This window comes from Elephas maximus, chromosome 23, assembly GCF_024166365.1.
Source record: "Elephas maximus indicus isolate mEleMax1 chromosome 23, mEleMax1 primary haplotype, whole genome shotgun sequence".
In the NCBI taxonomy this organism is placed as follows: domain Eukaryota; kingdom Metazoa; phylum Chordata; class Mammalia; order Proboscidea; family Elephantidae; genus Elephas; species Elephas maximus.
Genome location: NC_064841.1, coordinates 32,913,767 through 32,935,590, shown reverse-complemented (window position 1 = coordinate 32,935,590; position 21,824 = coordinate 32,913,767). Strand labels below are relative to the sequence as shown.

The following is a 21,824-nucleotide window of genomic DNA, read 5'->3' as shown; positions in this document are numbered from 1 at the left end:
AGAGATTAGGAGATAATAGCGGGAAAGCTTTAGAGATATGGATAGTATTAGGATAGATGTAATTATAATTCAAATGCTTCTTATGCCATTATGTTTCCCTCAGAAAATTTTGATGCTGATTAAACATGAGCCTTGTTTGCCAGAATTCCCTCAGAGTCCATGAAACAAATCTCTTGCTGATTAGGTGAGTTTATTTTGAATCACTGCAGGCACGGTTTGGAGCTATGATTATTCTTCTTTGAATCTTGAATGGACAAAAACATCAAATTCTAGTTTTTTTTAATGAAATTTATTATAACATGAAAAATGTTAATTGCAATATTAAAACCTTAATGTACTAAAAAAATAGCAGGATGCCTTTGTTTTTATTATATATAATATTTTTAGAACCAGCCTCAAAGTCTTTTTTTTTTTAATGGGCAGGGGTATATGCTTTCATACGTTTCTTTACAGACATACTGTCAATATTTCAATATTTATTCTTATGTGACTTTTTTAAGTTTTGGGAGAAGGAAATGAGGGAGAAATTTATTGATTCATGCAACTGGGAAGTATAAGAGTGGGGCTGGTCGATCCAGGTGCTCAATCCATGTATCCAGTGCTCTATCTGTCTGACTCTTTTCCTGCTCTATGCAGTCTTTATTTCGTAAATGTGAAGTCATGCACTTTTATGTTGGGGATTTTAATTTGGAGTAGTTACATGAATGGTTTATGAAAGAGGGGAACCCCATGTCACTTCATAAAGTTGTATGTAGCAGGATAGTATTTATCCTTGCATAGAAGAGTCTTCATTGTTCACTTTATGAGTGTTGGACTGTCAAATCTTCTGAATGCTAAAGACGGGGCCTTTCAGTTGGTGAGTGGTCCCAGAGAAATCACATGATGACCCCTGACAGGCTTGCTGAGGAGAATTTTTTTTGGACCTTTATCTGTGCAAATGCAGGTACCAGGGACTCAAACTTTTAGCCACATGGCCTCAGAGGTATTTCCTATAAGACAGTTTATTTCCTTCTATTTGATTATACATTTTGTCAATGAAACACTAGTAGTTAATTTACCTTCTGCTTTGTGATTCACCAATATTATTTCCTATGTGTACCACTTAATGAGTAAACATGGATGTCCATTTTATTTCCTTTTGGAGAATAAAATCAATTATCAACCATCACGTACATGATAGGTGGGCTTTGGCTAAACTCTGTGAAGGGCAGGACAAGGTCTGCTTTGTTGAATAAGTGAATGAATAAATTCACAAATCCTCATGTCCTTCCACATCCCCTCCTCTGTGCCTACAAGGATTTCTCCTGCCAGTCCTTCACAACAACTGCAACAAATTTCTTTACCTAGTATTCACCAGTTTGACCAGAGGGAACAGAAAATTTCATTCTTCTTAGCCTATTGAGCTTTAGAAAGGTGTTCACAATAATACCTTTGGTTGTATTTTGATATATAGATGATAACATTCATTCTCATACTTCTCATTTAATTCTCACAACTGCAACTACCTCCAAGACTAGCTTAGGTGGTCAGATTATGCCCTCTCTTAGCACCTGCTTTTTCTTTGCATGATTTAGTAATTGGTTATTTAGTATCTGGGAATTTCTGGGAAGTGCAAATGGTTAATGCAAAAGATTGTAAGTTTAGTGCGCCCAGAGGTACCTTAGAAGAATGGCTTGGTGATCTACATCCTACAAATCAGCCACTAAAAACCCTGTGGAGCATAGTTCTACTCTGACACACATGGGGTTGCCGTGAGTTAGAATCAACTCAGTGGCAAGTGGTTTGTTTCATTCTGTCTGTGTGCCTTACACAGTGCTTGACACACAGTTAATGCACAATCAGTATTTGTCAAATTAATGGATAAACTGATGAATAAATGAAAGTTTTTTCCCTTTTTATAGTTGAGAAAACTGAGACTCAGAAAATTTGAGAAACTTGCCTAAATTCAAAGAGTGAAAATAGGCTGTTAGGGCTCCTACTCTTCTCGACTTCAAGTTCTTCCCTTCCCATCTTATAGCTGCTAAACTTGAAAGTGCTAAGAAAAACTTCAAGAACAAATAGAACTGATAGAAGCCAAATAGGAAGTGAGATGATAAAAAATGGGACTAACGTTTGAATAATGTAAATATGGTTGAATTATTTCTGCAGATCGTATTTGCCATTGGGGTTGTTGTTAGGTGCTACCAAGTTGGTTCCGACTCATAGTGTCCCTATGAGCAACAGAACAAAACACTGCCCAGTCCTGTGCCATTCTCACGATTGTAGCTATGCTTGAGCCCATCGTTGTAGCCACTGTGTCAGTCCATTTTGTTGAAGGTCTTCCTCTCTTTTGATGACCCTCTACTTGACCCAGCATGATGATATTTGCCATAGTACTGAGATTATAACTTTATTAAATCACATAGTATAGCATTTCCCCATGTATGCTTCTTTGAACACTAATTCTGCAGGATATTAAGAAGCACTGCCTAGCAGGAAAAAAAAAAGGTGGTATTATTAAATAGTTTTAAGAAACAGCAGGCCAAAGAAAGTTAAATTTCCTTGTTGCCACAGGACTTACTGGTGCCTTTAATATGCCAGAGTGCATTATGAAGATATAGTAAGTTTTCCAAACTTATGTGATGATAGACCATTTTTGAACTCAAATGCTATAACTCTCATGAAACCCTGACTTCATAATTTAAAAAAGGCAACATTATATTGCAATTATATGTTTAAAAATTTGTCTCTTCTCATGCAGTTCTAGGTTCCTGAAAGTCAGAATCTGTATTTCATTCATCTATAAATCCCTAGACCATGCTTAGTGTCCGGCAACTACAAGGCCATTTGTTGGACACACAGTGAATGAGGCTCCCTGGACTTGTGCAACAAGACACTGCTGGACGTGTGGAGTAAGTATCCTGTCAGTTAGGATTGCTTTCAGTCACATTTCACAAATCCTGTCTACTTTTCCTTGAACATAAAGTGGCTTATTTTTCTCGGATAGTAAGAAATCTAGGAGGAGGTAGTCCAGAACTGATGCCCAGAGGAATTGGTACCTTCTCTAATAGGAGGGTTTCATTCTCAATGTAAAAAGGATGCTTTACATCCGGCCATCACCTCTAAGCTCCAGATAGGAAGAAAGTGAAAGTGTGTATTTTTGTTTTAACTTGCAGGAAAACACTAGGTTTCCTGGAAATCTCCCCAAGAATTTAAGATTATTCTTTATTGTCTGGAACTGGGTCACATGGCTACTCACAGTTGCAAGAGAATCTAAGAAGGTGTGTAGTTTTAACTGGGCTCATTATCAAGCCAAATAAAATTGGGGTCTTGTTGGAAAGAAGAATGAGAAAGGCTTTTGAGTAGCAGTATCTCCAATAGTGCTCAATATGTGATTGTCACTATCATTATTGTTAACTGTATTGAAGTTGTGGCTAGTACTGGCCTGTGGATTTTATAGAAAACAAAAAGGAAAAAAGGTTTTCCTATTTAGTTAACCTTTTTTTGATTTTAAATTCCATGAAGAAGAAATTTGTTCCGATAGTCACTTAGGATGTTAGGTTATATAACTTATTAGTAATAAGCTATCTTGATGTAGGAGAAAAATGTGTTGGAAAATGTTCCAAGAGTTCTGGACTCAGAATAGTAGGCTAATTAAGTGATTATGTAACCACTGAATAAACTCACAATACAACTGAACAAGGAATTAAATATACAGCTTCTAAATATTCCATTGATTCATAGCATTGGGAAACCTGGATTACTTACTGCATCTTACTGATTCAGCATGATAAAGAGAGGATTTTAATGTGGGCTTGAATTCCATAATGATTCAGATTCTAACATCTGTAAAAATTTTAATCAGCCAGGAAAACAACTAGCAAGCTCTAGAGCCATGCTGGGATGATGTTTGCTTTACAATGTTGGTGTCTTTTCCTTCTTAGATACAGCCACACTCAATTAAAATCATGCCATGTTGGCTAAGTAACAGGGCAGCAACCGACACTTAAATTGTAGAGAAAAAATTCCAAGTGTGTCTGAATAATAGGAAGCAGGAACTCAAAAATAGAAACTGCTTTTTGCTGTGATCACACCAGTGCAGCCGTTAGAGATTTTTCCATTGATTTTTGGGAGTGTAGGAGAAGCGAATGAAAAATAAATAACTGTAAGCAGCGTTTCTATGACTCTTTCTGTCACATTTAATTAATCAGAATTTTGGAAAACTTGGGACTTTGATACAGCTGTTTTATTTATTCTTTAGCTTCCTGTTCAGAGTTAGTAGGTGCGTGTCTGGCTTTAAGACTAGATCTCCTTCAGTGATTAAAAAACTGCTTAATATCAAGACAATTAGTTGAAGAACTGCTAACAATTACACATGACACTATAGCACCTCTGACTTCTCAAAGATGAATAAAGGGGACTGACCTCACTCTCCCTCAAATGTAAGCTCATAAAACCCTATTTTTGGGGAGAGAATGCAGAAGCTTTTCGCTCTGTCACATCTCCCAAAGATTATAGAACTGAAAGAGCCTAAAACCTCAAGAAAACTCATTCAGACTCAGATGCTTTATCAAACCTCAGCCCCTCAATTTGTGATGTGGCCAGTCTCAGGAATTTCCTGATGGGTTTAATGTACATTTTCACTTGTGTCAGGCTCTAAATTAAGCTCTTTCTATTGTGCCAGGAATATACTCAGGCCCCAGGCTCCTAGGGAGCTTCTCAGGGCCCTTGGTTTCTTCCTGCCTCAGAACCTTTGCATAGGCTGTTATTTTTCCCTAGGATATTCTATTCCCCTCTTATTTCCTTTTATCTTATACCCTCTTAAGGTATCATTTTATATTTCACTTGTGTACTCGGTAAGTTTGCCCCAGTTCTGACCTCCCTAGTACGTGTCTCCTTTTTAGCACTTATCATATTTATAAATCATTAATATTTAAAAATTATCTGGTTATTGCCTTATTCCCTTCCTTGTGTGCAACTCAATGGAGGCAAGTCTGAGAGGTACAAAAGAGGCATAGAGAACTATGGAGCTGCCCTAGCCCTGTGCTTCCATTTCTATCTGAACTTATCACAATATATTGTAATAACCTCTTTATGTGATAGCTGTTTTACATCACACTGTGTGTGCCCCAGAATGTGGCACTACACTGGCTAGTCCTATCCCCCATTGTTACTGTTTTTGCTTGCCATCAAGATGATTCTGACAGAGTGACCCCACGTGATGGAGTAGAACTGCCCCATAGGGTTTTCTTGACTGTAATCTTTACTTAAGCAGATTGCCAGGTCTTTTCCCCATGGAGCCGCTGTGTGGGTTCAAACTTCTGACTTTTTGGTTAGCAGCCCAGCACTTAACTATTGCACCATCAGGACTCTATTTCCATCTCTTAGGAGCTGACAATCGAGAGTCTAGACATCTATTGGTGAAAAATATGTAACTCTACAGGCCAGTATATGCCAAACACCTAACAATTTAACAAATGCGATAGGCCTCTACTGCCCATTTGGTAGTCATTAGCCACATGTTGCTATTGAGCACTTGAAATGTGGCCCATCCAAACTGAGACATGCTGTAACTATAAATACACACTGGATTTTGAAGACCCAGAATGAAAGTAATGAATGTAAATATCACATTAATTATTTTTATATTGATTATATGTTTAAGTTTAGATGATAGTTTTGATATATTAAACAATATAAAGTATATTATTAATTTCACTTATTTCTTTTTACTTTTATTATGTGGCTACTAAATTTCTAAAATAGATATGTGGCTCACATATTTATATTGACAGCAATGCTATAGAATTTCAGAGGAGAAAGTGTCCTTTCCTGGTAATGCTCAGGGAATTTTAATGGACATTGAAGTGAGGCAGAAATTCAATCAACAAAGAAGAAAGTTGGGCAAGATACTCTAGGCCTATATTGACTAAAACAAAAGGATGCTTGAGCCTGCATAGGAGATCTTTCATAGACCTATGCCCAGATTTGAGGCTTCATGGGCAGAACTAGTTGTCCAGAAAGTATTTGAGTAGACAGAGGAAACCTGAGAGTAGAGAGGGGAGAAAGAGGATGGAAGTACTGGAAAAGTTTAAGGTTCCAGAATAAAGAAGAATGCTTGTCTTGGTTGGCTAAAGATAGCAGCCAAGAAGAGAGACTTAAAGGGAGGTAGCTAAAAAGCTGAAAGCTAGAGGAGTAGCAGAGTATCTAGTTTAGGAGAAATTTAATTGCAAGGTCAAATGTTGAAAAACCACAAGTAGGCCAGAATCAATCATTTAAGATGTGTCAAAGAAAGTGGTTCAGGACTAATTCTATTGTAGGGCTACTTGTATTTGGTATTAGCTGTGCAGTGTGGGGTAAGCATTAAAGTTCAAAGATGCCTTGAAGATAACACAAGAGTGGGCTTTGTGTGGCCTTCAATGCCAAGCTAAAGACTTTGCAGATAGAGTGAGAGAATTTGAAAGTTTTAAACAATAGAATGCCAAGTGCATTGGATTAATTACTTTCGTGTGTGCCTTTCTAGTCATGGCCTTGTAACTCCCACCCAGGTGGTTGTATGATAGGGTAGTTGTGGCCTACCAAGGGAATTGGTCAGTTTTGCCTTAAACAAGAGCCAATTGCAGAGCTAAGAGGAGCCTACCACCACCAAAGAAGCAGAGACCAGCAGTAGAGACCTGGCAACAGGAGATGACGCAGTAGGCTTCCTGGCCTACAGAGAAAGAAAGCTGAGTGCCTTTGGGCAGACCGAGGGCCAGGAAGAGGCATGCCTGTGAGCACAGCTGGGGAGAGGCTATCCTGGGAGAAGAACTGTATCCTGAATGTTCTTGAACTTGAATCTCAACTGTTGCTTCCCTAAAAATAAACCCCATGGTTGTGAGTATGGTCTGTGAGTTCTGTGTGGCCATGGCAATGAATTATCGAACCCAGTAGAGAGTGCTATGGGAAGGACATTTGGCATCAGAATCGGTAGAGATGGCCATGAGAGCAGGCTTCTCTGGCTTCCACCTCATTGGAGTTAACCTTATGCTGTTCGTCTTGGTTCTCCTTCCCCCTTGTGGGGTTGAAGGAGGTCAGACACTGTCCTCAAGCTATTTTTAAGCCAAGTGATTTAAAGTACCTTTTAGGAAGATTTATCTGAAGGTAACATGAATAGGTCTCCTATGGATTGAATTGTATCCCCCCAAAATGTCTATCAACTTGGTTTGGCCATGATTCCCAGTATTGTGTAGCTGTCCACCATTTTGTGATCTGATGTGATTATCCTATGTGCTGTAAATCCTAACCTCTATGACATTAATGGAAGCCCTGCTGGTGTAGTGGTTCAGATTTTGGCTGCTAACCATAAGTTAACCATAAGTTGGCAGTTCGAACCTGCCAGCTGCTCCTTGGAAACTCTATGGGACAGTTCTACTCTGTCCTATAGGGCCGATGGCACCAAACAACAACAACATGATGTTAATGAAGCAGAATTAGAGGTGGTTTTGTTAATGAGCAGGATTCAGTTGTGTCTTGAGTCAATCTCTTTTGAGATATAAAAGAGAGAAATGAGCAGAGAGGAGTGGGACCTCATACCACCAAGAAAGAAGTACCTAGAGTGGAGCACATCTTTGGGCCTGGGGTCCCTGTGCTGAGAAGCTCCTAGACCAGGGAAAGATTGATGACAAGGACTCTCCTCCCCAACCAACAGAGAAAGAAAGGCTTTCCTGAGAGCTGGTGCCCTGAATTTGGACTTCTAGACTCCTAAGCTGTGAGAGATGCTTGAGTGTCAGTGGCACATAGAGATGCTGTTGGGAGTCTGTGGCAGGCCCCTATTGGTGAATCACAGTGCAGACTCTTAGGATTTTAGAACAAAGCCCTATCATGCTGTGCAGATAACTACTCTCCTTTTGAGAAACAGTTTTTGGCCTAAGTAGAGACTGAGCTCTTAACCATGAGCTGCCAAGTCAGCATGAGGCATGAGCTGCTGATCATGAACTGGGTGTTGTCTGACCACAGTCATAAAGTTGGATGTGCACAGCAGCACTCCATCATTAAACAGAAGTGGTATATATGAGACTGGGCCAAACCAAGACCTGAAGGCACAAGTATGTTGCATGACAAGTGGCCCCAATGCCCGTGGTATTCACTCCTGTCACATTATCTGCCCTCTCCAAGTCTGCACCTATGGCCTCTTGGGGAGTTACTTATGATCGGTTGACTGAGGAAAAGAAAACTCGTGCCTGGTTTACAGATTGTTCTGAGCGACATTCAGGCACCACTCGAAAGTAGGCAGCAGTAGTACTACATCCAGTTTCTGGGACCTCACTGGAAAATTGTGGTGAAGCAAAATCCTCCCAAGGGACAGAACTTCGAGCAGTACATCTGGTTGTTTATTTTGCTTGGAAGGAGAAATGGCCAGATGTGTGACTGTATACTGCTTCATGGGCTGTGGCCAGTGGTTTGGCTGGATGGTCAGGAACTTAGAAGGAACATGATTAAAAAATTGGTGACAAAGAGGTAGGGGTAAGAGTTATGTGGATAGGCTTCTCTGAATCGGCCAAAGAAGTGAAGATATTTGTGTCTCATGTGAATGCTCACCAAAGGGTGACCTCAGCAGAGAATAATTTTATCAAGTGCAAAGGTGGCGTGTTCTGTGGTAACCAGTCATCTTCTTTCCCCAGCCACTCTTGTCATTGCCCGAAGTGCTTATGAACAAAGTGACCGTGGTGGCAGGGATTGAGGTTATGCACGGGCTCAGCAACATGGTCTTCCACTCACCAAGGCCCACTTGGCTACAGCCAATGCTGAGTGTCCAATCTGGTGGCAGCAGACACCAACGCTGAGTCCCCAATATGATACCATTCCTCGAGGCGATCAGCCAACAACCTGGTGGAAAGTTTATTACATTGGATTGCTTCCATCAAGGAAAGAGCAGCATTTTGTTCTTGATAGAATAGAATACAAATTTGCCTTCCTTGCATGTAGCGCTTCCGTCAAAACTACCATCTGTGGACTTACAGAATGCCTTGTTCAACATCATGGTATCCCACACAACATCGCCTTGGATAAAGGGACTGACTTCACAGCAAATGAAGTGTAGCAATAGGCCCATGCTCATGCAATTCACTGATCTTACCATGTTCCCCATCATCCTGAAGCAGCTGGTTTGATAGAACAATGGAATGGCCTTCTAAAGACATAATTACTGTGGCAATACCTTGCAGGGTTGGGGCAGTGCTCTCCAGGAGGCTGTATATGCTCTAAAACTAGTGTCCAATACATGGTGCTGTTTCTCCCATAACCAAGATTCATGGGTCGAGGAATCAAGGAGTAGAAATGGAAGTGGCACCACTCACTATTACCCCTAGTGACCCACCCACCAAATTTTTGCCTCCTGTCCCTATGATTCTATACTCTGTGGGTCTAGAGGTTTTAGTTCCAAAGGGAAGAATGCTCCCACCAGGAGACACAACACTGATTCCACTGAACTGGAAGCTAAGAATGCCACATAGCCACTTTGGGCTCCTCATGTCTCTGGATCAACAACCAAAGGAAAGAGTTATTATATTGGCTGGTGTGATTGATCCTTGTTATCAAGAGGAAATCAGATTGATATTACGTAGTGGAGGTAAAAAAGAGTATGTCTGGAATACAGGAGATGCCTTAGGGCGTTCTTTTAGTACTACCATGTCCTGTGATCAAAGTCAATGGAAAACTACAGCAAACCAATTCTAACATGACTGTTAATGGCCCAGACCCTTCAGGAATGAAGCTTTGGGTTACCCTACCAGGCAAAGAACCACTACCAGCTGAGGTGATTGCTAAGAGTAAAGGGAATATGGAATGAGTGGTAGAAGTTAGTTCTAAATACTGGCTACAGCCACATGACCAGTTGCAGAAATTAGGGCTGTAATCATTACGAGCATTTCATTCTTGTATGTGTGTGTCAAATGTTTTTGTATTCTTAACTTATAAAATATAAGATATAAACAGGGCTAGTGCATTTTCAGTTGTAGATGTGTAGTTGTATCATGATAGGCACAAGTATGACTTTATAATTATCTTTAGACATTATAGTTTAGGGAGATGTGTACAGGTGCTAAGCTGACAAAGGGTGGACTGTGATGATTAATGTTGTGTGTCAACTTGGCTGGGCCATTAATCTCAGTGGTTTGACAGTTATGATGTTTTGGCAGCTGTATAATGTTTTAATCACCTCCATAATGAGATTTTGTATAATGTAATCACCTCCATGATGAGATCTGCTGTGAATAGTCATTCAGTTGAAAGGGAGTTTCCTTGGGGGTGTGGCCTGCATCTGATATACATGGCCTTTCTCACAGCTTTCTGGCTTTTTCTCACTCTGGATCCTATAGCTGGTTCCTGTTCATCTGACCTCTGATTCTTGACACTTGAGCTGGCAGTCAGCCTCCACAGCCTCTGAGCCAGCAGCCTGCTGTTTGACTTGCTGATCTTGGGTTTACCAGCCTCTGTAGCTACATGAGTCAGGAGAAGCCTCCGGCCTGACTCATGGACTTAGGACTTTCTGGCCTCTCCAGCAGTGTGAGCCATTCCTTGATATAAATCTCTGTCTGTATTCCATATATATATATATATATATACACACACACACAGACATATATATATATACACTCATATATATATATATACACACACACACAAACACATGCACACACATATATACATATGCTTCACGGGTGTTGCTTTTCTAGAGAACACAGCCTAAGAAAGAGTGTGAGATACATTACAGAAAAAGTTAAAGGATAGGATATGTGTTGAAAACAGAGAGAAAAGATCAAAGAAGATGCCAAGGTTTTGTTCTCGGTATATTGGGAAAACAACGGAAACATGGAAATTAGGAGAAGGATCTTCATTAAGGGAAAGACATTCCTTTTTAAATAAGTTGAATTTGAGATATTTGCAAGACATTGAAACAGAGATTCTCCATGAGCAGTTAGATATATAACCCAGGATGAAAGACAACAAAAGAGCAGGAGATGGAAATTTTAGGAGCATCTACAGGAAACTAGTGAAAAGGAAGGGATCACAGTGAGAGAAAAGTTCAAGAGAGTGACAGAGAGCAAAGGACGAGCTGTGATTTTGGAAGCAGAACGAGGGGAACTAAAGGTATGGCCAAGCTAAGGTGTTGACGTTGAAGGTGTGTGTGTGTACAGCGGGTGCACTAATCAGAATTGAGGGGCAATCAATCCTGTGGTTAACTTATCGAGTGTGGTCATCACCTTTGAGACCTGAGTTTCAATAGATGGAGAGGGCAAATTTGGGGAAATTTTTGATGACATTCTCTGCAAATAACTCTAGTTTTCTTCCTTAAATTATTGTGAATATATGATCTATGAATTTATCTAATTCCTTCATAAATCTATTTATTTGTTCCACCTGAGATATGGGGGAACCCCTTGTTTATAATGTGAATATACTCTGTCTTTGTAGGACATTCAAAAGCAATGTACATCAATGGAAATAATTTTGACAGCAAAATGAGCTCGAGATGGGAGATTCAAAAACTAGATTCTAGCTTCATATCTGCCTTTGATTAAGCTATGTGATCCTGAGCAATCGACTTAATTTCCCTGAGCCTAAATCTCTTCATCTATTACAAGGTGAAAGAGCCCTAGTGGTGCAGTGGTTAAAGTTTGGCAGCTAATTGGAAAGTGGGTGGTTCGAACCCACCAACTGGTGTGCTTTCAACCCACCAAGTGGTGTGCTTCCATAAAGATTACAAGGTGAAAGAGCCCTAGTGGTGCAGTGGTTAAAGTTTGGCAGCTAATTGGAAAGTGGGTGGTTCGAACCCACCAACTGGTGTGCTTTCAACCCACCAAGTGGTGTGCTTCCATAAAGATTACATCCTTGGAAATCCTATGGGACAGTTTTACTCTGTCCTCTAGGGTCCCTATAAGCCAGAATCAACTCCATAGAAATGGGCTTGTTTGTTTATAAGACGATGGGCCTGGACTACGTGCCAGATTTAGTTCTTTCTAAGTGTTCCCTTAATTTATCTCTTCACAATATGGTTTTGTTTAAAAATTTTTAAAGGCAATTTTTTGTTTGTTATGAGTGTCTTAGAACTGGGCATGATTCCTCATTATTATCAAACCTTTCTCAACAACCCCTCCCTCCAAAACCCATTGCCTTTAAGTCAATTCTGTTAAGTTGATACCAACTCATAGCTACCCTGTAGGACAGAGTAGAACTGCCCCATAGCGTTTCCAAGGCTGTAATCTTTACAGGAAGATGCCACTTTGAGGACTAAGGTGTGCCTGACTCAAGCCATAGTATTTTCAATTGCCTCATATGCATGCAAAAGCTGGACAAAGAATAAGGAAGACCAAAGAAGAATTGATGTCTTTAAATTATGGTGCTGGTGAAGAATATTGAATATATCATGGACTGCTAAAAGAACGAACAAATCTATCTTGGAAGGAGTATAGCTAGAAAGCTTCTTAGAAGCAAGGATGGTGAGACTTCATCTCAGGTACTTTGGGCATGTTATTAGTGAGGAGTGGTCCCTGGAAAAGGACATCTTGGTAAAGTAGAGGGTCAGCAAAAGAGAGGAAGGCCATCAATGAGATGGACTGACACAGTGGCTACAACGATGGGCTTAAGCATACCAACCATTGTGAGGATGGCACAGGACCAGGGAGTGTTTCGTTTTGTTATACATAGGGTCACTAAGAGTTGGAACCAATTCGATGGCACCTAACAAAAACTATCTTTATGGAAGCAGACTGCCACATCTTTCTCCTTTGGAGCAGCTGGTGGGTTGAACTGCTGATCTTTCAGTTAGCAGGTGAGCACTTAACCGCTGAGCTCTAGCCTACACTATTTTACATTCCACTCTTACCCTTTTCCCTATATGAGATGGAGAAGCACTTCTTTTAGTAGCCATTTGGTAGCTAGGAGGGATAATACATTAAAATAAAGAGATGGCATAAGCCTATAAATATAAATTTAAATGTTCCCCAGGTTATAAACCCTGTCATAACAAAATTCTGCATATTGGTTAAGTAATGCCTTAGAAGAGTGGAGATATGTATACAGAGTTCAAACTAGAGGGCTGAAATAACATAACAGGATGTGGAAGAGGAGCAAGATGTGACATTAATAGACACTATTTTTAGAAGGCTTGGGGCATAGTAGTGTATCCCATCAACACACAGAAGTTTGTGGAATATTATTACCTTCTGATTTTATACTATGTGCTTACAGAATGTTGAAAATTCCTATGTGAATGCATTATTTATTAAAAAATAAAACCGAGAAGAAATAAAAAGAAAAATGGTAATACCAAATGACTGATTTTTAACTTTATTAACTAAGAAATCTTTTCAAGCTCATCATGTAACGCTACTGTACTCTTACAAGACGAGCTTCAAGATGATGAACATATTTTAATAAAAATATATTTTAAAGGTAGTTTTTAGAAAACCAAGGTAGAAATATGTAGCTTAAGTGAAAATGGGAATGATGAAACCATAACTGGCCCGTGTTTAAATTATAAAGACCTTGTTGAGAGCAGTTATCTAACTACTTCCTAGATAACTGTTTTCATAAATTTCTCCCACGATTTTGTGGCAGTTCTGAGTTTTGTCATCATTGTTTTATAATTAAGAATCTGTGATTTTTCAAGTTTTTCCTTGTGATGCACTTGATATACAAAATGTCCTCGTTTTTTCCTACCTCAAATCAGTTCCCCACCCAGTTATTTTTAAATACAAAGGAAGTTAACATCTTAGAAATCTTTCGATGACTAAAATTTTAAGAATGTGTCTGTTTTTATTATGAACAAAATGGGTGCACATGTTCCAGTCAATATTTCTGTTTTAATGTTTGGTTGGTGTTTAACGCATTCAACGGATGCTACCAATTGCTTCAGTGAGGTCCATTTACCAAATAACTGCACTTTATAGTTAGCATAACAACGTTAGTTCCTAGATAAAGACTCCAAACCTTCAAAATGACAATGTTGAAATTCCTTTTGTAACACTGTAAAAGCACATTTCTCTCAAGGCTCATAATGATGTCAAATAGTTTAAAAAACAGGTTTGCTTTTTGTTGCCAGTTTACATGGAAAAATTGGCTCACTTCTTAAAAATTTTAATTTGAATGGAAATTTTCCTTTGCCTAAACAGATTCCGAATCGATTTGTGAGACAGCATTAACTCTTAGATTCACTTTTGTTTACTTGAAATGTGGTTCTTTTAAATTTTTTTTTTATTAGTGCTTTAGATGAAGGTTTACAGAGCAAATTAGGGTCTCATTAAACAATACACATGTTGTTTTGTGACATTAGTTGCCAACCCCACGACATGAAAACACTCTCCCATTCTCGAACTTGGGTTCCCCATTACCAGCTTTCCTGTCCCGTCATGCCTTCTCGTCCTTGCCCCTGGGCTGGTGTGCCCCTTTAGTCTCATTTCGTTTTATGTACCTGTCTGATCTTTGGCTGAAAGGTGAAAATCAAGAGTGACTTTAGTACTAAGTTAAAAGGATGTCTGGGGGCCATACTCTCAGGGTTTATCCAGTCTCTGTCAGCCTGGTCTTTTTCTGTGAGTTAGAATTTTGTTCTACATTTTTCTCCAGCTCTGTCTGGGACCTTCTATTGCGATCCCTGCCAGAGTGGACAGTGGTGGTAGCTGGACACCATCTAATTGTGCTGGATTCAGTCTGGTGGAGGCTGTGATAGTCGTGGTCTGTTAGTCCTTTGGACTAATCTTTTCCTTGTGTCTTTTTCTTTCTTCATTCTCCCTTATTCCAGATGGGGTGAGATCAGTGGAGTATCTTCGATGGCTGCTTTCAAGCTTTTAAGACCCCTGATGCTACTCACCAAAGTAGGATGAAGAACATTTTCTTTATAAACTATGTTATGCCAGTTGAGCTAGATGTCCCCTGAGACTGTGGTCCCCAGCCGTTAGCTCAGAAATTCGGTCCCTCAGGGAGTTTGGATGTATCTATGAAGCTTCCATGACCTTGCCTTGGTCAAGATACGCTGACTTCCCAAGTATCGTGTACTGGCTTACTTATCACCAAAGTTATCACTTATCTATTGTCTAGTTAGTGTTTTTGTTTTTCCCTCCTCTCCATCCTACCCATCAAAGATTGTTATAATAGTAGTCTCATATAGTATTTATCTTTTTGTGATTGACTTATTTCACTCAGCATAATGCCCTCCAGATTCACCCATGATGTGAGATGCTTCATAGATTCATCATTGTTCATTATTGTCATTTTTTTAGTATTCCATTGTGTGTATGCACCATGGTTTGTTTATCTGTTCATCTGTTGATGGGCACTGAGATTATTTCCACCTTTTTGCTATTGTAAATAATTCTGCAATGAACATGGCTGTGTGTATGTCTATTCATGTGACGGCTCTTATTTCCCTAGGATATGTTCCTAAGAGCGGGATTGCTAGAACATATGGTATTGCTATTTCTAGCTTTTTAAGGAAGTGCCATATCGTTTTCCAAAATGGTTTTACCATTTTACATTCCTACCAGCAGTGCATAAGAGTTCCAGTCTCCCTATAGACTCTCCAACATTTGTTATTTTCTGTTTAGTGCCAGTAATGTTGGGGTGAGATGTTATTTCATTGTAGCTTTTATTTGCATTTCTCTAATGGCTAATGATCGTGAACATATCCTCGTGTGTCTGTCAGTCCCCTGAATGCCTTCTTTAGTGAAGTGTCTGTTCGTGTCTGTCTTAGGCTGAGTTCTCTAGAGAAGCAAAACCAGTAAATCATATAAATATATACACAGAGAGATTTATATGAAGGAAATGGCTGGAACATCCCAAGTCCATGGGTCAGGATAGAAGCTTCTCCTGATTCACGTAACCACAGGGGCTGACAAACCCAAAACTGGCAGGTCAGAGAGCAGGGCTGTTGCTCACAGGCTGTTAAGGTTAATGAGTCCCAAGATCGCCAGGTAAGACCACAGGTAAGCTGCTAGCTCAAGTCCCAAGGACCGATGTCAGATAAACAGGAGCCAGCTGTAAGATCCAGAGTGAGCAAAAGCCCACAAGCCTTGCCAGAATGTCCACTTATATTTGATGCAGGCCACATGCCCAAGGGAACTCCCTTTCAACTGATTGGCTACTTATAGCAGATTCCATCATGGAGGTGATCACATTATATCAAATCTCATCATGGAAGTGATCACAAGATGATATGACTGTCAAGCTACATCATAACAGCCAAACCACTGAGAATCATGGTCCAGCCAAGTTGACACACAACCTTAACCATCACAATATCCATTGCCTGTTTTTTAATTGGATTATTTGTCTTTTTGTTGTAGAGGCATTAGATTTTCCTATAGACTTTAAAGATTAGGCCTTTGTCGGTTATGTTATAACCTAAAATTTTTCCCGGTCTGTAGGCTCTCTTTTTACTCTTTTGGTGAAGTCTTTTGATGAGCTTAAGTGTTTAATTTTTAGAAGATCCCAGTTATCTAACTTGTCTTCTGGTGTTTCTATATTGTTAGTTATGGCTTGTATCCTATTTATGCTGTATATTAGGGCCTCTAGCATTGATCCTATTTTTTCTTCTATGATCTTTATAGTTTTTGGTTTTATATTTAGGTCTTTGATCCATTTTTAATTAGTTTTTTTTTGTGTATGGTATGAGGTATGGGTCCTGGTGCATTTTTTTGTGTGTGTGTTGCCAGCATCATTTGTTAAAAAGACTGTCTTTTCCCCATTTAACAGACTTTGGGCCTTTGTTGAAGATCTGGTAACTCTGGGTGGATAGATTTACGTGAGTTCTCAATTCTATTCTGTTAGTCAATGTGTCTATCGTTGTAATGTTACTGGAGAGTGGCCTCGGTTCTGGTCTTCGGTGTAGGAAAGAATTCAAACACTGAGACAAATAGTGCCAAGCAAGCGGAGGTTTATTAGCAAGCAGAGGGTTAGTAGTAAAAGTACACTTGACTATGAAGCGTCAAGCGGGCTACTCAGGTAGAGAAAGAATCTGAGTGCCCCGATAGTCGTTTTCTTAGGGTTTTATACACTTTTTTTGTGTCTTATCTCTCCCCATTAACGTTTAATCAGCCAAGACAGGGACCCCTATAGAGACTACTTCCTTTGGTTAAGGTTTAGTTACCAAGTTAGGGACCTTATCAAGTTAGGGGCTTTATCAGGTTAGGGGCCCTTATAGGGATCATTTCCTTGGCTTGAAGTTTAACTACGTAGGGACCATCTTATTGAGGAATGTCACCACCCCTTGTCTCTCCAGCTTCAAGAGTGCAAGCTCTCCCCGTTCCCCTTACAGCATCAGTACCAGGCTGTTTTGACTACCGTAGCTGTATAATAGGTTCTGAGGTCAGGTAGTGTGCGTCCTTCTGTTTTCTTCTTCTTCTTTTTTTTTTTTTTTTAACTACCTGGGGCCTTTTCCCTTTCCATATAATATTAATAATTAGTCTTTCCATCTCTTTAAAGAATACTGTTGGTATTTTGCTTGTGATTGCACTGTATTTGTAGATTGCTTTGGGTAGAATTGACATTCTCACAATGTCAAGTCTACTTATCCATAAGCATGGTATGTTTTTCCATTTATGTAGATCTCGTTTGGCTTCTTTCAGTAGTGTTTTGTAGTTCTCTTTGTATAGGTCTTTTACATCCCTGGTTAGATTTATTCCTAAGTATTTTATTTTTTAGGGGCTATTATAGATGGTATGCTTTCCTGATTTCCTTTTCATAGTTCTCTTTATTGGTGTATAGGAATCCAACTGATTTTTGAATGTTTTTCTTGTATCCTGCTACTCTACTGAATCTTTCTATTAGTTCCAGTAGTTTACTTGTACAGTCCTTTGGGTTGTCTATGTATAGTATCATATTATCCACAAATAGGGATAGTTTTACTTCTTCCTTTCCAATCTGGATGCCCTTTATTTCTTTTTCTTGCCTTATTGCTCTAGCAAGAGCTTCCAGCACAATGTTAAATAGGAGTGGTGATAAAGGGCATCCTTGTCATGTTCCTGTTCTCAAGGGGAATGTTTTCAGCCTCTCTCCATTAGGAATGATGTTGCCTGTTGGTTGTATAGACACTCTTTATTATATTGAGGAATTTTCCTTGTATTTCTATTTTATTGAGAGTTTTTTTTTAAATCAGGAATAGGTGTTGGACTTTATCAAATGCCTTCTTCTGTGTTGATTGAGATGATCATGTGATTGTTTTATTTATGTGGTAGGTTATAATGATTGATTTTCTAATGTGGAACCATCCTTGCATACCTGGTATGAATCTCACTTAGTCATGGCATATTATTTTTTTGATATGATGCTGAATTCTGTTGGCTAGACTTTTGTTGAGAATTTTTGCAATTATATTCATGAAAGATATTGGTCTGTAATTTTCTTTTTTGTGGTGTCTTTACTTGGTTTTGATATGAGGTTTATTCTGGCTTCACAGAATGAATTCAGAAGTATCGCTTCCTTTTCTGTGTTCTGAAATACTTTTTGTAGTACTGGTGCAAGCTCTTCTCTGAATGGTAGAACTCTTCAGTGAAGCCATTTGGGCCAGGGCTTTTTTTGTTGGGAGATTTTTTTTTACCTTTTCCATTTCTTCTCTTGTTATGGATCTGTTCAGATTTTCAAATTCAGTTTGTGTTAGTGTGTTTCTAGTGAAATGTGGTTCTTAACTTGTTTGGCTCTTAATATCACATGGGGATTTCAACAAGCAGTATGTCTATCATGCCAAATAGCATTTTGTAATGACAGCATGTAGGGAGCGAGAAACTGTATGCAATTGCATTTTACTAGCTGTAGAGTTTTGGCGTTCACGACTGCTAAAATAGTTATTTCTAAACAAAGAACTTTAAATACGAATACAAAAGAGGGGGCACAAAATATTAAATGTTAATTAAAGTGAAATATGATTTGCTGGTCGCTCTGCTAATCTGGCATTTCTCTTAACAATCACTTGTTTGTTGGCAGTTACAAGATAAATTGTATTAATTAGTACTAATTGTGGTTACCCTAAAACATATAAGATTTTAAAATACCTTCTGATTTAACAAAGAATGATTTAACAAATCACTTCAGTGACCAGGAAATTATAATTATTTGAAAGTATTTAATCTATATTCAATGAAGAAAATTCTTATCAGACTACCTCATTCATAAAAAACAAACCAAATCTGTTGCTGTCAAGGAGATTCTGATTCATAGCAACCTCATAGGAGAGAGTAGAACTGCCCCATTGAGTTTCCAAGGAGCACCTGGTGGATTTGAACTGCCGACCTTTTGGTTAGCAGCCATAGCACTTAACCACTACGCTACTAGGGTTTCTACCTCATTCATAAAAAAAAAAAACATTCATAAGACTATGTTAAATAACCCAGAATCTACAGTCATTTTCGTGTTGCAAATACGTCTTTATTTTTTCTTTATTTTTTTTAATAGGATGCTGAAAATTCATGTACACGCTAAGTCTAGTTATTATAGTATGTGAGTAACTTCTATTTTCCTTTTATTAATACATTCTGTGGAAAAAATAAAGTTAAAATAAGTTTTCTTCTTAAGAAAAACCAAACTAACGAAACAGTGTCAAATTATTTTATCCTCTTAACTGTTTCATCATTAGTGACTTTCTTGCCTCTAACACAGGAGCTTATAATTAAATAAGAAATAATTGAACTTTTCTAAGTGTGAAGAATATATTCTTTGAAATTTTTAAATAGGACTGTGTTTTTCCCACATCATATTTAAACCAAGAGGAACATGTTATGTTTAGCATTAAAAGTAATATGGTCAGTGAATATATATAAATCAGGATATAAAAAGGAAATTGTGGCATAATGAGATATAGATTAAGCAAACAAGGTTTTCTACTCTGTTGTGCTTAGAGATGAATAATTAAATAGGTTGAACTTTAGGCTTAACTGAACTCTGAGTATTGAATCAACTGTCTCCCAAAGTCCCTGGACTCATTTTTCCCACTGGGCTAACCTCCTTCACTTAACAAGTGCTCAGAGGCCAGATGGAATTTATGCTAATCAGTGGAGTGCTAGCAACCCCAGCAGAAAAAGGCCTTCTCAAAACACAAAGAAGCCAGGGTCTGCTGGTGTGTTTTGCATTTTGTACCCACCCACCAGGGCAGTCATTCTTCTCCAAATATACCTTAAAACAAAACACATATCATATCCCACCTGGCCAGGGGCCTATTTGGGAAAATAGTACCTAGGGCAATTAGTGTTAAATTGTTGAATGATCTCTCTCTCACAGCTGGAAATAAAAGCTGGAGATGGCCAATAGAAACTGCTCATTGGCACCCTGCCTCAAGTGATGCCCAGGGCACCCACCCTACCAGGGCCCCATCCCCGCCTAGATACGCCTCTGCACCTGGCTGCAATTCAGGGGAAATGTAAACCCAGCCATTAGAACTGGGAACAAGCCTGACAAACTTGTTTGAGTCCCAGGATTTACTTTTTCAGTGAAAACTATTAAAAGATGGAATGTGTCTTTGGCACAGTTTTAGCTGTCTTGTGTATTCATTTCTACTTCATTTTGTCCTGGCTTGTTATTTACTGCATGACCTTAAACTTGATAGAAAGCTCATACCAGGAAGTTCTTTCAAAGTTAGCGTCAGGAGATGACTAGAGAGTCACTAGAGTGTCCACTAGTAGGGAATTCAAATCCCACATCTAAGTTTGTCAAGTTAACCCTCGAGGTCTCAGGCTCCTCATCTGTAAAACAAGGTTAGTGCAGTGTAGAACTGCTCCGTAAGGTTTCTTTCTTTCTTTTTTTATCGTGCTTTTTTTTTTAAGTGAAAGTTTACAAATCAAGTCAGTCTCTCACACAAAAATTTATACACACCTTGCTGTATACTCCAAATTGCTCTCCCCCTAATGAGACCGTATACTCCATCCCTCCACTCTCTCTTTTCTAGTCCATTCGGCCAGCTTCTGACCCCTTCTGCCCTCCCATCTCCCCTTGAGACAGGAGAAGCCAGCATAGTCTCAAGTGTCTACTTGATCCAAGAAGCTCACTCTTCACCAGTATCATTTTCTATACCATTGTCCAGTTTGATCCCTGTCTGAAGAGTTGGCTTTGGGAATGGTTCCTGTCTTGGGCTAACAGAACGTCTGGGGACCAGGACCACTAGGGTCCTTCTAGTCTCAGTCAAACCATTAAGTCTGGTCTTTTTATGAGAATTTGAGGTCTGCATCCTACTGCTCTCCTGCTCCCTCAGGGGTTCTCTGTTGTGTTCCCCGTCAGGGCAGTCATCGTTTGTAGCTGGGCACCATCTAGTTCTTCTGGTCTCAGACTGATGTAGTCTCTGGTTTATGACACTCTTTCTGTCTCTTGGCTCATAATTACCTTGTGTCTTTGGAGCTCTTCATTCTCCTTTGCTCCAGGTGGATTGAGACCAATTGATGCATCTTAGATGGCCGCTTGCTAGCGTTTAAGACCCCAGACGCTACTCCCCAAAGTGGAATGCAGAATGTTATCTTAATAGATTTTATTATGCCAATTGACTTAGATGTTGCCTGAAACCACGGTCCCTAAGCTCCTCCCACGCTACACTGGCCTTTGAAGCATTCAGTTTATTCAGGAGACTTCCTTGCTTTCGGTTTAGTCCAGTTGTGCTGACCTCTCCTGTATTGTGTGTTGTCTTTTACCTGAAAGAGTTCTTATCACTAAAGAAAGCCCTCCCTTCGTTCCCCCCCCCCTTAAGTAACCATTAAAGAATATCTTCTTTTCTGTTTAAACTATTTCTCAAGTTCTTATAATAGTGGTCTTATACAATATTTGTCCTTTTGCAACTGACTAATTACACCCAGCATAATGTCTTCCAGATTTCTCCATGTTATGAAATGTTTCATGGA

At 39.2% G+C, this 21,824-nt stretch overlaps 1 long non-coding RNA gene across 1 annotated transcript in view; it reads left to right on the top strand.

The window, feature by feature from the left end:
• Window positions 1-2,746: 2,746 nt before the first annotated feature.
• The window catches only part of LOC126066335 (uncharacterized), a 292,842-nt gene continuing 273,764 nt past the window's right edge, over window positions 2,747-21,824 (top strand). Inside the window, exon 1 of the long non-coding RNA XR_007515062.1 lies at window positions 2,747-2,891. This is a non-coding gene — a long non-coding RNA (uncharacterized LOC126066335). The remainder of the gene's footprint in view (window positions 2,892-21,824) is intronic.